The following is an 18,886-nucleotide window of genomic DNA, read 5'->3' as shown; positions in this document are numbered from 1 at the left end:
GGGCCGCCATATCTTCCGGGAGCAGTGACCAGCCTGTGGCTCGTCATTTTGCCACAAGTGGTCACAGCGTTGCCTCATTAAAATATATGATCATTGATCATATTCCAAAATCTATTAGAGGAGGTGATAGGTCCCGCAGACTACTCCAATGTGAATCCCGTTGGATTTTTACATTGGATGCTTTGGCACCACGCGGGTTAAATGAAAATTTAGGATTACATTGCTATCTCTAGAGCTATGGGTACAAGGATACTTCTAAGTTTGTATATTTTTCTGATACTGGCAGTGTGCTCAGGGAATATGGTTAATGGTATTTTTATATATATTTTTTCAATATCTTTTTCATATTTTTCCATATTTTTCCAATTTTGGTTAATCTTTTCAACTTTATCTACATTATTTTATGATTGTCAATTGTCATGATATTGTCATCGTTTATGATGTTCAGATAACGATGGAAACATCATCAAGTTGTCTCTCTGAGTTCAGTAGGTCTTTTTGTAGTATTTACAAGTAAATTATCGACTGCTCTAATATTGCAGATTGATTGTGTCAAGTATTATGTGTTGTATTGTTAATGTGATATATGTATTATTGTATATGTCTTTGTTTTTTCTATTGTGGTCCAGTGACTGCGCGTTGTCATGACGAGGGGAGACCAGGCTGTGGGCGTCTCCACTCTCCTGGGGCTGACGCTGTTGTAGCGCCGGTGTGCAGGAGATGCAGGGTGATGTCATCAGCGGGGGACCCGGCCATGGACAGCGCGCAGCACGGACAGCACACGTGGAGTCTAGTGAGTATAAATGTTTGTGTCATTTGTATTGTGGTGTTGTACCTTGATAAAGGGGCTATATTAAAGGCTCCGAAACGTCGGTGTTATACATTACACCTCTTGTATTGTTATATTTGGAGGACAGAGTGCCGCCTGTGTGGACGTGTACATGAGAGGTCATCTTTGGCTGACCTTTTCTTGGAGGGCACCTGCTACAGTATTTTTCATACATGGGAGTGCCACCCTAAGGAGGACTTTATATATATATATTAGGGGTGTGCAGCGGCCACTTTTCGTGTTTTGTGTTTTGGTTTTGGATCTGGAACTTTCTTCGTGTTTTGGATCTGGATTGGTTTTGCCAAAACCACCCTTCTGTGTTTTGGGTTCTGGGTTTTGTGTTTTGGATCTGTATTTTTTTGAAAAAAAGCATAAAAACAGCTAAAATCACAGAATTTGTAGGTTTTTCTGCTCCTATGCTATTATTAACCTCAATAACCTTAATTTCCACTCATTTCCAGTCTATTCTGAACACCTCACACCTCACAATAGTGTTTTTATGTCCAAAAGGTTGCACCGAGGTAGCTGGATGACTATGCTAAGCGACACGAGTGGGCGGCACAAACACGTGACCCATCTAGGCGTGAAACTGCAGTGGCAGACAGGATGGCAGTTTGAAAAACTAGGCCCCAAACTGTACATAATGCAAAGAAAAAAAAGAGGTGCAAGATGGAATTGTCCTTGGGCCCTCCCACCCACCCTTATGTTGTATAAACAGGACATGCACACTTTAACAAACCAATCAATTCAGAGCCAGGGTCTGCCACACAACTGTGGCTGAAATGATTGGTTCGTTTGGGCTCCCACAAAACAAGCTGGCAATTAATCTGTACCTGCACAAACTGGCTCTACGGAGGCAAGATGTCATCCTCATCCTCCTCATCCACCGATTCCTCACCCTCTTCAGTGTGTACATCCTCATCCTCACAGAGTATTAATTCGTCCCCGCTGGAACCACAGGTCCCTCTGTACGTTCTGGAGGCTGGTCTCCCTGGAAGAGTTGATAATTCATTTTATGAACATCATCTTCTCCACATTTTGTGGAAGCAACCTCCTACGCCTTTCGCTGACAAGGTTCCCGGCTGCACTAAACACTCGGAGTACACACTGGAGGGGAGGCAACTCAGGTAAAATAGAGCCAGTTTGTACAGGGACCTCCAAATTGCTTCTTTTTCCTGCCAGTACAGGTACGGACTGTCTGACATGCCTACTTGGATGCTGTCACCGATGTAATCCTTTAACAGACAGACGCACGCTTGTCGCTGCTGCTTTAAGGATGCAGGTGTGGCTACAGCCCACACAATTCACAAAGACAGAAAAAAAAGAACAATATTTTTATTGTTTGTGTAGCACACTTTGAGGGTGTCACCACCCTTTAACAGACAGACGCACGCTTGTTGCTGCTGCTTTAAGGATGCAGGTGTGGCTACAGCCCACACATTTCACAAAGACCAAAAAAAAATAACAATATTTTAATTGTTTGTGTAGCACACTTTGAGGGTGTCACCACCCTTTAACAGACAGACGCACGCTTGTCACTGCTGCTTTGAGGATGCAAGTGCGGCTACAGCCCACACAATTCACAAAGACAGAAAAAAAAAGAACAATATTTTTATTGTTTGTGTAGCACACTTTGAGGGTGTCACCACCCTTTAACAGACAGACGCACGCTTGTCGCTGCTGCTTTAAGGATGCAGGTGTGGCTACAGCCCACACATTTCACAAAGACCAAAAAAAAATAACAATATTTTAATTGTTTGTGTAGCACACTTTGAGGGTGTCACCACCCTTTAACAGACAGACGCACGCTTGTCGCTGCTGCTTTAAGGATGCAGGTGCGGCTACAGCCCACACAATTCACAAAGACAGAAAAAAGAAGAATATTTTTATTGTTTGTGTAGCACACTTTGAGGGTATCACCACCCTTTAACAGACAGACGCACGCTTGTCGCTGCTGCTTTGAGGATGCAAGTGCGGCTACATCGCACACAAGTCAAAAACACATTAAAAAAATAGTTTTTTATTTTTTGGAGCACTTTCAGAGTTACACCACCCTTTAACAGACAGACGCACACTTGTCGCTGCTGCTTTGAGGATGCAAGTGCGGCTACAGCCCACACAATTCACAAAGACAGAAAAAAGAAGAAGAATATTCTTATTGTTTGTGTAGCACACTTTGAGGGTGTCACCACCCTTTAACAGACAGACGCACGCTTGTCGCTGCTGCTTTAAGGAAGCAGGTGCGGCTACAGGCCACACATTTCACAAAGACCAAAAAAAAAACAACAATATTTGAATTGTTTGTGTAGCACACTTTGAGGGTGTCACCACCCTTTAACAGACAGACGCACGCTTGTCGCTGCTGCTTTAAGGATGCAGGTGCGGCTACAGCCCACACAATTCACAAAGACAGAAAAAAGAAGAAGAATATTTTTATTGTTTGTGTAGCACACTTTGAGGGTGTCACCACCCTTTAACAGACAGACGCAAGCTTGTCGCTGCTGCTTTGAGGATGCAAGTGTGGCTACATCGCACACAAGTCACAAACACATTTAAAAAATAGTTTTTTATTCTTTGGAGCACTTTGAGAGTTACACCACCCTTTAACAGACAGACGCACGCTTGTCACTGCTGCTTTGAAGATGCAAGTGCAGCTACAGCCCACACAACTCACAAAGACAGAAAAAAAAAGAACAATATTTTTATTGTTTGTTTAGCACACTTTGAGGGTGTCACCACCCTTTAACAGACAGACGCACGCTTGTCGCTGCTGTTTTAAGGATGCAGGTGTGGCTACAGCCCACACATTTCACAAAGACCAAAAAAAAATAACAATATTTTAATTGTTTGTGTAGCACACTTTGAGGGTGTCACCACCCTTTAACAGACAGACGCACGCTTGTCGCTGCTGCTTTAAGGATGCAGGTGCGGCTACAGCCCACACAATTCACAAAGACAGAAAAAAAGAATATTTTTATTGTTTGTGTAGCACACTTTGAGGGTGTCACCACCCTTTAACAGACAGATGCACGCTTGTCGCTGCTGCTTTGAGGATGCAAGTGCGGCTACAGCCCACACAATTCACAAAGACAGAAAAAAAAAAAAGAATATTTTTATTGTTTGGGGAGTGCACTTTGAGGGTTACACCACCCTTTAACAGACAGACGCACGCTTGTCGCTGCTGCTTTGAGGATGCAAGTGCGGCTACAGCCCACACAATTCACAAAGACAGAAAAAAGAAGAATATTTTTATTGTTTGTGTAGCACACTTTGAGGGTGTCACCACCCTTTAACAGACAGACGCACGCTTGTCGCTGCTGCTTTGAGGATGCAAGTGCGGCTACAGCCCACACATTTCACAAAGACAGAAAAAAAAAATAACAATATTTGAATTGTTTGTGTAGCACACTTTGAGGGTGTCACCACCCTTTAACAGACAGACGCACGCTTGTCGCTGCTGCTTTAAGGATGCAGGTGCGGCTACAGCCCACACAATTCACATGACAGAAAAAAGAAGAAGAATATTTTTATTGTTTGTGTAGCACACTTTGAGGGTGTCACCACCCTTTAACAGACAGACGCACGCTTGTTGCTGCTGCTTTGAGGATGCAAGTGCGGCTACATCGCACACAAGTCACAAACACATTAAAAAATTAGTTTTTTATTCTTTGGAGCACTTTGAGAGTTACACCACCCTTTAACAGACAGACGCACGCTTGTCACTGCTGCTTTGTGGATGCAAGTGCGGCTACAGCCCACACAATTCACAAAGACAGAAAAAAAAAGAACAATATTTTTATTGTTTGTGTAGCACACTTTGAGGGTGTCACTACCCTTTAACAGACAGACGCACGCTTGTCGCTGCTGCTTTAAGGATGCAGGTGCGGCTACAGCCCACACAATTCACAAAGACAGAAAAAAGAAGAAGAATATTTTTATTGTTTGTGTAGCACACTTTGAGGGTATCACCACCCTTTAACAGACAGACGCACGCTTGTCGCTGCTGCTTTGAGGATGCAGGTGGAATCTAGACGGGATTTGGAACCGGGGACACACTACCTCCATCAATTGTCTAAATCCCACTGCACTAATGGCGGATACCGGACGCACTTCTAACACCAACATAGCAGTCAAGGCCTCAGTTATACGTTTTGCTTCAGGATGACTGCTGTCGTACTTCATCCTCATCGCTAGGGACTGTTGGAGGGTCAATTGTTTAGTAAAAGTAGTGATGTTCCTACTTCCTCTCTGGGATGATGAACAACTCCCAGCAGCAGCAATAGCACTAGGAGGAAGTGGTTCTTGATCTTTCCCTATTTTATTTTTATCGGAGAAAGTTTGGTCCTCCATTTATGTTATATTGATATATACGTGCGGCTAAAGCGCACACAAACACAGAAAATATTTTTTTATTTTTGCTGGAGAGTAGTGCACTTTGTGGGTTACACCACCCTTTAAGAAATGAGCCAGCCGGCTCTTTACTTATGGGACACAGGCGCACGCTTGGCGCTGCTCCTTTGTTGATGCACATGCAGCCACAGTGCACACAAGTCACAAACACAGAAAATATATATTTTTTTGGTTTGGAGTGTACTTTGGGGGTTACAGCACCCTTTAATGGTCAAGCTAGCCGGCCCTTTACTTATGACACAGGCGCACGCTTGGCACTACTTTGTTGATGCACGTGCGGCTACTGCGCACACAATTCACAAACACAGAAAATAATTTTTTTTTTGGTTTGGACTGGAGTGTAGTTTCGGGGGTTACAGCACCCTTAACGGTCAAGCCAGCCGGCCCTTTACTTATGACACAGGCGCACGCTTGGCACTACTTTGTTGATGCACGTGCGGCTACTGCGCACACAATTCACAAACACAGAAAATAATTTTTTTTTTGGTTTGGACTGGAGTGTACTCTCGGGGGTTACAGCACCCTTAACGGTCAAGCCAGCCGGCCCTTTACTTATGACACAGGCGCACGCTTGGCACTACTTTGTTGATGCACGTGCGGCTACTGCGCACACAATTCACAAACACAGAAAATAATTTTTTTTTGGTTTGGACTGGAGTGTACTTTCGGGGGTTACAGCACCCTTTAACGGTCAAGCCAGCCGGCCCTTTACTTATGACACAGGCGCACGCTTGGCACTACTTTGTTGATGCACGTGCGGCTACTGCGCACACAAGTCACAAACACAGAAAATATATATTTTTTTGGTTTGGAGTGTACTTTGGGGGTTACAGCACCCTTTATTGGTCAAGCTAGCCGGCCCTTTACTTATGACACAGGCGCACGCTTGGCACTACTTTGTTGATGCACGTGCGGCTACTGCGCACACAATTCACAAACACAGAAAATAATTTTTTTTTTGGTTTGGACTGGAGTGTACTTTCGGGGGTTACAGCACCCTTAACGGTCAAGCCAGCCGGCCCTTTACTTATGACACAGGCGCACGCTTGGCACTACTTTGTTGATGCACGTGCGGCTACTGCGCACACAATTCACAAACACAGAAAATAATTTTTTTTTTGGTTTGGACTGGAGTGTACTCTCGGGGGTTACAGCACCCTTAACGGTCAAGCCAGCCTGCCCTTTACTTATGACACAGGCGCACGCTTGGCACTACTTTGTTGATGCACGTGCGGCTACTGCGCACACAATTCACAAACACAGAAAATAATTTTTTTTTGGTTTGGACTGGAGTGTACTTTCGGGGGTTACAGCACCCTTTAACGGTCAAGCCAGCCGGCCCTTTACTTATGACACAGGCGCACGCTTGGCACTACTTTGTTGATGCACGTGCGGCTACTGCGCACACAATTCACAAACACAGAAAATATTTTTTTTTTTGGTTTGGACTGGAGTGTACTTTGGGGGTTACAGCACCCTTTAACAGTCAAGCCAGCCGGCCCTTTACTTATGACACAGGCGCACGCTTGGCACTACTTTGTTGATGCACGTGCGGCTACTGCGCACACAATTCACAAACACAGAAAATATTTTTTTTTTTGGTTTGGACTGGAGTGTACTTTCGGGGGTTACAACACCCTTAACGGTCAAGCCAGCCGGCCCTTTACTTATGACACAGGTGCACGCTTGGCACTACTTTGTTGATGCACGTGCGGCTACTGCGCACACAATTCACAAACACAGAATATAATTTTTTTTTTGGTTTGGACTGGAGTGTACTTTCGGGGGTTACAGCACCCTTAACAGTCAAGCCAGCCGGCCCTTTACTTATGACACAGGCGCACGCTTGGCACTACTTTGTTGATGCACGTGCGGCTACTGCGCACACAATTCACAAACACAGAAAATAATTTTTTTTTGGTTTGGACTGGAGTGTACTTTCGGGGGTTACAGCACCCTTTAACGGTCAAGCCAGCCGGCCCTTTACTTATGACACAGGCGCACGCTTGGCACTACTTTGTTGATGCACGTGCGGCTACTGCGCACACAATTCACAAACACAGAAAATATATTATTTTTTTAGCACTTGGGGGGAGCACCCCTGATGGACAGAGCACCCCCTGGACAACACTACAGCACTCCTTTAGGACTGGGACACTGCACAGGACTTTGGAGTGGACACAGCCCCTATGGAGAACTGACTGCACAACACAGTCCAGCCAGCCCCTATGGACTTTGAAGTAGTGGACACAGCCCCTATTAACAACAGCAGCACAGCACAACACAGCCAGCCCCTATGGACTTTGAAGTAGTGGACAACAGCAGCACTACACTACACTACACTACACTACACAGCCCTAACTCCCACCCTCCCTCTTCACTGTCCACAGCCGAGTGAGAAAATGGCGCCGACGCGGGTACCTTATATAGGATCCAAAACCCGCGAGACTCGGAAGGCGGGATGATGACGTTTTGCCTCGATTTCAGATCCGAGTCAGGCGGGAAAAGTCGAGCCTGACTCGGATCGGACTCGGATCGGGGGGGCTCGGGGGGGTTCGGATTTCAGAAATCCGAACCCGCTCACCCCTAATATATATATATATATATACACACACACACATACAGATTGTGCCCAAGTCTAACTTCTCTAGGCCGAAATTCGCCAGCTAAATATGGCGAATGAGCACGCCCACATAAAGCAAGTGTTAAAAATAATTTGCCCTTAGTACATATGGCTACTGCGGAATCATCACAGAAGCCAATGGAAAACAATTTTGATCCGAAAAAACGCGTTAATATAAACATGCGGAAACGACATCACATTCTGATAGTGAAATTTTATTAGTACATAGGAGTTAACAAAATATATTACGAAAAACGCCATTTGCAGCAATGATAAGGTTAGTACATCCCGGCATAACAACGCTAAAAATGGTCAACTATTGAGTATTGTACAACTTAATAAAAGATTGATACATTTAATAAATAGGCAAATTACACACTAAATAACATCCTAATAACATAAATTGTGTGTCATATATTGGCAATATCTCGATCACTAATAGGATATAAATCATGCACATATATAAAAATAAGCATAAGCTGGTGAGGACTGACAGTGGTAAGATGTCATTAATTGCTGGGTGCCTCTACCCTTGAACTACGTGTCACTTCTGCTGCTGTCAGTAGCCCTAGTATAGGGATCAAAGGGAATTACACTGTGCCCTTCACTTACAAAGCATTGCTCCTTCAGGTGTCACGTGGCTACGGGAGCTCTGCTTTGTTAGTAAATGATGCAGCCACACAGATGGGGCATAGGCAGATCCCAGGGTTGTGGCGGTGGTCGTCCTGCGTCCCTTATGTGGTGGTGCCACTGTGCAGCTGCTCTGCTCAAACGGCTCTTGAGTCAGCCCTGAATCCACCCCAATCCTGCCATGGTTTCCAAGCCCGCACCCCTGCATCCCTAAGATCTGTGCTGGCTTGTATGGTGTTAAAAATATAAAAAATAAAACCTCTAAAAATTAAAAAAAAAAAAAAAGTAGCAAAGTGATGATCCCCCTCGTTTTCATAACCAGTTCTAGGAGAAGAAATGGCTAGGGATCTAGCCATTATTTTTTACTAACCAGTACTAGGCTGAAATAACCAGTCTGGGTGACACTATAGCAGAGAGACACGCACTGTCGAATGCCCCTGCCATAATGTCAACCAGCCATAGACTGCTCAACCCTGGGCCTAGGGAAGTGGGGACCTAAACTACAACCAGCATGGGACTGGAGGTACTTAATGAATAATATTAATATTGTTTGTTAAATTCTTCTACTGGTCCCAGAGAGCTTGCCAGGACATGATGGCACTTGGAAAACTAGTGCTAGCATACATGGGCATCAAGGGCCTGATGGTACCTGTAAAACAAATGACAAAAAAAAGACAAACCCACCTAATTTTTTTTTATATTTCATAAAATAAATACACCCCCCCACCCCTCATTACGTTAATATTCACGAATGAAAGGAATCACATCCTCTTTGTTCCAAGTAAGCATCCACGGGTCTTAGCAAAACAAAAACCAACGCTGCTGCTCTTCTAGGAGCCCTGTCGCGAATGAGAGATTACTTGCGGACACTGTCCATAGGAATGAATGGGACCGTGCTGATTGCTCATGCTGTGTGTGTACCTTGTCTTTTGTTTAATATCTTTTTAAAGTTGTGCTACAGATGCCACTGGGCCATTGATGCATGCTGGCACTTGTGGTTGTGCTTCTCTGTGGTCAAAACATAATAAATATATAAGCGTATATATGCCAATAAGACATGGATAAAAAAAATAATTTGAGCTGCCAAATCCAGTCCATCTAGCTATGACTTTTTTTAATACTTGACTTTTGACCCTTACAATTTAGTAATCAGCAGTTCGGTTTTGGTGAAAACCAAATACACCTGAACTTTGGGGTTCCGGGTTGAACCGAGTCCTGGTTGGGATCACTTTTTGGCTCTGAGTAGAACTGACTACTCGGAAATCGGATCTAGAATCCAGATTTGGCATATTTTGGATCGCATACAAGTCCCTCCCTCATGATTTTTCAGGTGCTGTGAGGTGGTCAAAATTGACTGGAAATGAATGTGGGTAGTTGGACATTAACTCCCCACCCTAACCTCTCCCATCCAAAGACATACAGTGCCCACCCAGCCCAGGCCCAAACACTGCCCGCTCTACCCCACCCTTCTCTCCCCAGGCACATACACTTCCCGCTCAACTCCCACCCCCCGACCCATACACTGCACACTCTACCCCTCCCAGACACATACACTACCGGCTCTACTTTCCCCCCGGCCCCAGTGACATAACCTTCCCACCTATACAGTACACCGCCCCGGCCAAGATATATACACTACCTACTCTACCTTCCTTGGTCCCAGTCTCACCTCCAGCCCAAGGGACATACACTACCCACCCTACCCTCCAAACCCCATCCCAAGAGACGCAAATCATCTGCCCTGCTACCCCAGCCCCCAAGACATACATTACCCCCACCGCTATTCTCCAGGACATACACTAAACTCAGTGGGTGCTGCCCTTCCTGTACACATGCTGCATCTCAGGCCAACATGTTGGCCTTGCCGAGTCCACAGAAACATTTCTGTAGTGGAGGATGGGCGCCATAGCATGTGCCTGCTTGGGGCACTGCAGCTTCTTGCTATGCCTCTGGCCAAGAGATGGACCACCCGCAGCCCTGCAGTTTCCTCTGTGTTGGTACTGTTGACAGCCCGGGCACCACAGTGATCACAATAAACTACAGTTCCCGACAACTCTTGTGCCGGGAGCCAAACAGCCGAATACATATCGCTCTCAGGGGGCCAAGCATGTCAGCAAGTACAGCAGACAGCTGTCTGCTGTGGGGGACTGGGGCACTTATGCATGTTTTATTTTTTTCCTGTCGGGACCATTGTGTTTTATTTTTTTTTTCTATTGAGGCCAATGTTTTTTTTTCCCTTTGGGGGCCAAAGTGTTTTATTGTTTTCTGTAAGGGTCAATGTGTTTGTTTGTTGTTTTCTGGGGGGGGGGGCAAAGTGTTTTATTTTTTTCTTGTGCAATGTTTTTTCGCCCTTGTATGCATCTGAGTGGCACTGCGCATATTTCACACTGGTGTTCATACAGACCGCAGTACAAATTCAGATGCATGCACCAAGAAGTGTTTTAGAAATGTGATGGACATCTGTGGGCGGTTACAGGGGGGATGGCTGATCAGACGCAGTTGTTACGTACTATGGACGTGTTATTGGAGTGACATGGGTGTGTTGCTAAGGGCTCTATTTACTACAATCCGCATTTGTAATGCAGATTCTATTGTGATATTACCGTCTGAATTCGCATTGCGAATTCAGGCAATATCACAGGGATTTACTAAAAATCCCTTGCAGGGACAGAGCTTGCGATAAAGCTCTGTCCCTACAAATCCCCTCCGCACACTTATCACGGTATTTTCGCAAAAAACACTGTGACATGTGCCGATGCATGTGTCGACTGTCGCTAAGCCCCGCCCCCGTCGCTAAGCCCCCACGACCCTCCCTTAATTACACTTGCCTGCAGTGAGCGGTGCTCTGGTGATGTCCTCCGTGGCTCTGGTCAGCTGATATCCCATCCTACACTGGGACCCTGTCAAGTGACGACCGGGCCCCAGTGCAGCATGGGAGACCAGCTGACCGGAGGGAGGACATCACCCGGAGCCCCGATTTACAGTGTATCAGCGTGTAGTCTGTTAAGACCACACAGCTGATCACTGGGGCCGGCTCCAGGCTCTGCCCGTTAGGAGCAGGAGTCCGGTAACCGGGGAAGACCCTGGATAACGCCAGGTGGCGTTATTATCACAATTTATTTTTAGTAACTTTGGCTAGATCACATTTCCCATTACAATTATGGGAAATTTGATCTGCTTACTGAAAATAAGTGATACTTAGGGCTTGGAGTAGAATTTTACGAATTCTACTCCAATTGCCCTGTAGTAACTTTAGGTGAAACTATAATAATGTGAAAAGGGTGCGAAAACACCCTTTTTCACTTTATTTTAGTAAAAATAATGTTAATATATATAGGTGGTTTTGTGCAGATACACTGTATTGCTCACATTGGAGGCCATGCTCAGACGGATAATCTGTACCGAGCATAGGACTGGTAAAAGTTTTAGTAGTGCAACCGATGGTCTAAAAGCATGATTGCAGCATCTATAGACACTGAAAGTGGGCATCTCAGTCCATGCATATTTGGATATACTGCAGGGAAGGGCACTGTAGTGACATAAGCCTAAAGTTGCTGACTTAACTGCAGCAAAAGATGCAATTAAGGCCGTAACTGCGTCCAACTCATATCAAGCCCTATTAGGAGGGATCCCACCCCTCTCGACAGACCCCACCCCCTCAACAGACCCTGCTCTAGTTAGGGTTGCTTCTATAAATATCCTGGGCTGGTTTTCCATCCCAATTTGCCCCTGGGTCCATGTTACATGATTTTAGCTGTTTCTATACATTTTTAAAGAAATCCCAAACTGAACAAAAACATGTGAGGGTGGTTTTGCCAAAAACAAAATTGAGCACATCTCTCTTATAATTGTACCTGTGTCACATTTTAAATATGAAGGCTGCACCTGCAACATACCAATAACTGGCATTCCGTAACTGAAATAACTGTCGGATTTGCACAATGCTTAAAACCAAATTTATATCCATGGCAATAGCACAATTTGGTATTTTAGCTGCCAGCAACTACGGGCTTTCATTGTGGAACATTCAATGATGAGAAACCAGAAACATAAACCTAAGCATCTTGCAATAATTCTCTTTATCAAAATATGTGGAGCTGGTTTTGCCTTTCTTAGTGTAAAGGAGGCATTCTCAGTGTAATGGAGGCATTCCACCCCTGTCCGACAAGGGACCGTCTGTACTGCAGCGGTATATAATAAAACTATTCTCACACTGGCCAAGTTTACACAATGTATATAATCCTGCTAACCCCTCATTGATCACATCATCTCCTCTTCAACAACAAACAGTGATGGTGTTCAAAGGGAGAAACACACAGGCATTGTATGTAATCTCGCATGTGAAAACTAGAGCAGATAACACCATTGCCATTTTATTTGAAAAAAAGAGCAGATTTCCTGCACTTGGCAGTCTACACGTTTTCCTGTTTATTTTAGTGGGTTTCTTTTGTTAAGTTAAGAGTTTTCCCTCTAACACACTAGGTACAGCAGTTCTGACATTTGAAAGGAACAGCACCCCACTGGCCGAGAGCCACTGATTGGATTAACGTACTCCAGCAATAGCCGACTCTCCAACATTGCGGCTCTCGAGAATAAAAAAAAAAGAAGGGATTGATGTCATGATAATTAACACTTGGCACGGGTGACGGACCCATAAGCCGTCTCAGGTTCCAACTTATTAATTCACAATAATGTCCAGTTTTGCTTGTGGAGGTTTAATATTATATTAAATGTAGCATAAGAAATTAATCCAGACTAAAACACAAACCAAAAAAATGCATTGCAGAACAGTTGTTGATGTAAGAAATTCAGCCTACAGGATATTAATACATAGATTTTAAGAATATCAGTGACTAGTGGGGGTCTCTGTTGATAGAAAATTCATATAAAATGAAACGAAAAAATTATATTTGCCAATCTCTCCTCAAATGACAATGAAATTCAGCTCAGGATTGAAAACTCGAAAATATTTTTTCCCTGATCATTTTATTTAATATTGTGACAAAAATACTGGAAAGGATATCAAGGAAAAATTTATATGCCCCAGATTTTTAGCATATGTCTGGTAGGCTGAAGCTGACTAGCAGTACTAACTGCAAGACTACCTGTGAGAGGCTGATAAAGGGTGTGTCAGTCTCTGTAGTCACTCTCCTACTGCCTGGGAACAGGTCAGAGGCCTGTTGAGAGACATTGTTATCACTGAATGTAAGTGCTGTGCTAAAAACATCTGTTGTGTGAGAGGGACGTTAGGTCCTTCCACTATGAGACAGGTAATCATTTTGTTAAGTTAGAGCCGGACAGACCAGGATTTACTTTTATGTTTTGCCTATTTGTGCTTCTTAATAACTAGCTACAGTTACTTGTACCAAGGCCATGGACCAGGAGACGGCACCCTTACCCTGATCTTGCCACAATACTATGGTGGGAATTCAATTAAGTGTGATTATCTCGCACCCGCACCCAAGGGCGTGTAAATGTCATCAACAGCATCGGAACTTGCCCCCTCGCGGCTTGGACTCGAGCTGGACTCACACATTTTTGCTACAATAAGGTGACAAACCTAGATGTATCACAAAGGTAGCGGCAGAGCCGGAGCAAACCCTAGGAGCAAATCCCTTGGACATTGAGCGTGACATTGTGCCACACTCCCAGCAAAACATTCATATAGAATAGCAGCCGGCAGCATCACATGTAGAAAGCTGCTGGTTACTTCTGCTCATTCTAGCCAGACGTACGTAGGCACTGAAGGCCCAATTCAGACCCACTTGCTAGGCTGTGTTCACACACAGCCAGCCAATTTTTGCAATCTGCACATACGCACGCATCACAGTGCTCGTGAGCGAACTAGTCCATGTGATAGGGAAACGTTTGCTCGCTGCGCATAGACAGCTCGCTACCTAGAGTGACAGGACAAGCCATTTGTGGGTGGTGACGGGATGGTCCATGAAAACGGGGGAGTGGTGGTGCGAACGCAGGCGTGCCTGAGCATCTCAACGCCGTTTCAGTGGCGTGCATAATTAAGACACAGCGTCATAGTACACGTCACTTGTTTGCTTTACACACTGAAACATTCGCAAGGGTTGCGGCAGGGTATGGTCAACCGCAAGTGCTTCGATCGCATCCGATGGCACTCGATGTTACCGATGGTTGCATACACTTCCTGGACATGACATGGGAAAGTGGGCATCTTAAGACAGGCTGGTGGGTGTCTGTATGAATAGAGCGATCGCACGCTAAGACGTAGTGGGCATGCTACTGCCTTGCCGTGTGATCACGGATTTGCATACTTTCGCTGTTTGCGAATGCATCTAGCGAGCGGGTCTGAATCGAGCCCTGAGTGTGGGGTTTACATGGGGCATTATATACACTGGATGTGCGACATTATCTCACTAATTCAGCATTTTACGGTAGGTGCACCCTAGCCATTGACATCACTAGGCAAGCCTAGTGATATCATTAAAGTAATAGCATCCACCTCATATTAGTGTAAAATATACAAGAGGAACACACATGTACATACCTGCTTCAATATTGGTTGATCAGTTTAGTGAATTTAATCAACTTAACCAACCACCTCGCCTTGGGCTCTATTTACTACAATCCGCATATTGAATGCGGATTGTAGTGTGATATTACCGAGTGAATTCGCATTGCGAATTCAGGTAATATCACAGGGATTTACTATAAATCCCTTGCAGGGACAGAGCTTGCGATAAAGCTCTGTCCCTGCGGATCCCATCCGCACTCTAGTCGCGGTATTTTCGGAAAAAATACCGCGACTAAGAGCACGCGCATGCGCCGACCGACCACCGCTACTACCCCCCACCGACGCTAAGCCCCGCCCACCGACGCTAAGCCCCGCCCCCCAGCGCTAAGCCCCGCCCCCGCGATCGCGGACCCCCGCGACCCCCCCCTCCCCCCCCCCGCGACCCCCCCCTCCCTTCATTACACTTACCTGCATCCTCCTGGCCTCCGGTGGTCTTCTCCGGGCTTCCCGATCAGGTGATCTCCCATACTGCACTGGGGCCCGATCACCTGATGACCGGGCCCCAGTGCACTGTGGGAGACCAGCTGACCGGAGAGGAGCCATCACCGGAGGCCCGAACACCGGTCCCTGGATTCAGGTAAGTGAAAAAAAAAATGTTTAATTTTTTTTTTCTTTTTTTTACAGCAATCAGCTTGCGGTCTCTTTAGACCACATAGCTGATTACTGGTACCGGCTCCCGCCTCTGCTCTCCCCGTTAGAGCAGAGTGGGAGCCCGGTAACTGGGGAAGACCCTGGATAACGCCACCTCTAGGTGGCGTTATTATCACAGGGCTTCCCCCGGTATTTTTTTACAATTTATTTTTAGTAACTTGCACACAGATCACATTTCCCATTACAATTATGGGAAATGCGATCTGCTTTACTAAAAATAAGTGATACTGGGGGTTGGAGTAGAATTTTACTAATTCTACTCCAATTGCCCTGTAATAAATACAGGTGAAACTAAAATAATGTGAAAAGGGTGTGAAAACACCCTTTTTCACTTTATTTTAGTAAAAATAATGTTAATAAATAGAGCCCCTTGTGTGGTATAGTCACGACAAATAACAATTTGATAGGAAGAACAAATTTCATTGGATAAGATTAAGCAGGAATATAATTGGAATGGCAAGATCCTCTCTTTGCACAACAAAAAAAGTTTGCTTCTAAATGCAAATCATGCTGGGAAATGCAGTTCCACTGCCACTGGAATGCTACAGGTGGTCTAAACCTGCTGGAGTGTGATCATGGCTATGTGAAGTTACCTGATATGTATGCCTCTTGTATTTTTGTATTTCACAGACCCACCTGCAGGACAACGTATTGTGATTTCCTTGCAGCATTTTAATTTACATAAACCAGATTTTTGGCAAGTGTTCCAATGAAACTGTAGATCTGAATACATAAACATATTTTCTATATCGTAGCAATGTTTGTAAACTGTTCCAAATACACAAAGTAACAGCTCAGCTGTGCATCACACAGATGTCCAATTTTAGAAAACCAAAATGATATAAACCTTTTATGAAACACTCAAAAACAAAATATTTTTAGTACAGCATATGCATAAAAAGAAAAACAGGTTTTGTAAACAGATATACTTATCAAATCCATTTTCTTTCCAAATATTGCTTACTCTAATACTAATAACAAGTAGGTAACAGATATGCCATATTGAACATCTATTTACATTGTGATTAATGCAAAGAAATTTGCCACAAAAACGTAAGGAATTAACGCCCCCTTTCATCTGGCACTGTCCCTTCTGCATTCAAACATGGCCTTGTCTCTTAAAAAACCTACCCTTGATCCTAACACACTCTCCAGCTACTGACCTATCTCTCTCCTTCCTTTTGCCTCCAAACTCCTTGAGCGTGTTGTTTACAACCGCCTTACCCCCTTTCTTTCCTTCCACTCCCTCCTTGACCCTTTACAATCTGGCTTCTGTTCTCTCCACTCCACTGAAACTGTCCTCACGAAAGTCAGCAATAACCTTCTTGCTGCCAAATCCAAGGGCCACTACTCTCTACTCATTCTCCTTGACCTCCCTGCTCCTCCTGCAAATCCTTCATTCCCTTGGTCTAAGAGATACTGCCCTCTCCTGGCTGTCCTCCTACCTCTCTGATCGTTCCTTCTCTGTCTCCTCTCATGACTCCTCTTCCCCCCCACTTCCAATTACAGTAGGTGTTCCTCAAGGTTCTGTTCTTGGACCTCTACTATTCTCCCTCTATATACTCCTTTGACCTCCAATATAATCGCTGTGCTGATGATACTCAATTCTACCTTTCCTCCCCTGACCTTTCCCCCCTCTCCTCATTCGTATCTCCAGCTGTCTCTCTGCTGTCTCTTCCTGGATGTCCCAGCACTTTCTTTAACTTAATATGTCTAAGACGGAGCAGATCATTTTCTCATTCACCTGCATAACCTAACTTTCCACAATTTCATTAGTACAGTATATGACGACACAACTATCCTCTAGCCCCAAAGTGCATTGTCTTGGACTTCCTCCCTCTTCTTCAAACCACACATTCGACACTTCTCATAGTCCTGCCATTTCCATCTCAAAAATATTTCCAAGATCAGACCCTTTCTCACCCAGGGTGCTACTAAGACCCTCATCCTACTCACTGGTCATTTCCAGATTGGACTACTGTAACCTCCTACTATCTTGCCTACCTGGTTCCCATCTCTCCCCAATACAATCTGTTCTCAATGCTGCTGCTTGGCTCATCTTCTTCTCTAAACGTTCTACAACTGCCTCCCCTCTCCTACAAGTCCGGCACTGGTTCCCTTTCACACTCACTTACAAAGCCCTCAACCATTCCTCTCCCATTTACATCTCTGACCTCATCTCCCTTCACTCTCCCATCCACCTTCTTTGCTCAACAAATGCACGTCCCCTCTCCTGCCAACTGATTACTTCCTCTCACTCCCGCCTCCACGATTTTGCCCGTGCTACTCCCTACCTCTGGAGCTCTCTCCCTCTTCCTTTCAGACTCTCCGCCTTTCTACAAATGTTCAAACGGGCTAGCAAGACCCACAGCTTTATCAAGGCCTTCCAGCTCTCATCCTTACCAGCTGCTACTGGCTCCTTCCTCCCTGTCTACCCCATCTGTGTCACACCTGTGTGTCTGCCCCGCCCCTTTAGAATGTAAGCTCTTACGAGTAGGACCCTCTACCCTCTTGTGCTACTCCTTATACTGTCATCTACTCCTCACTTGGGCACCTATGACCTTGTAGCTTATGCCCTGTTGCTTATTTGAGCATTATCATCACTAATGCAGCAATGTGAATAAACCTTGTCCTTGTGCTGTATTGTATTGTAAGTCACTTGTTGCTTGTTCACTTATTTGTCTATGCACTTTGTAAGACGCTGCGGAACACTTGTGGCGCCCTATAAATAATAGATAATAATAATAATGGGCATATTTATCAATACTATGTTTTCACACCTTTTTCACATTATTTGTCGTTGATATTTTGCAGTAAACAGCCTGGAGTGGCCAATTGTGGTCAGTGACTTTCTTTTCTCTCTCCTGTTCCCCCTAACCACATGAGCACATTCTTTAGTACGTTATTACATCTAGACATTACGCAGCACTATACCGAAAATATTTAATCCATCACATCTGCTGAGCTATGTAATCTATATTCCCTACTACACGGACACACAAACACACACATACTGTACTAGTTCATTTAGTCAGAAGCCAATTAAGAAATTGGGGAAAGATATCTAATCATCCATAAAAGAAATGTCTAAAAAAACACAGAGGGAACTTACAAACAGCACACAGATAAGGCCATGGTCGGAATCAAACCTATGACCTCAGTGCACATTACTTACCTGGCTAATATTTTTCTAAAA

This window comes from Taudactylus pleione, unplaced genomic scaffold (assembly GCF_031769625.1).
Source record: "Taudactylus pleione unplaced genomic scaffold, aTauple2 ptg000120l, whole genome shotgun sequence".
NCBI lineage: Eukaryota > Metazoa > Chordata > Amphibia > Anura > Myobatrachidae > Taudactylus > Taudactylus pleione.
This window is presented reverse-complemented; position numbering follows the sequence as displayed.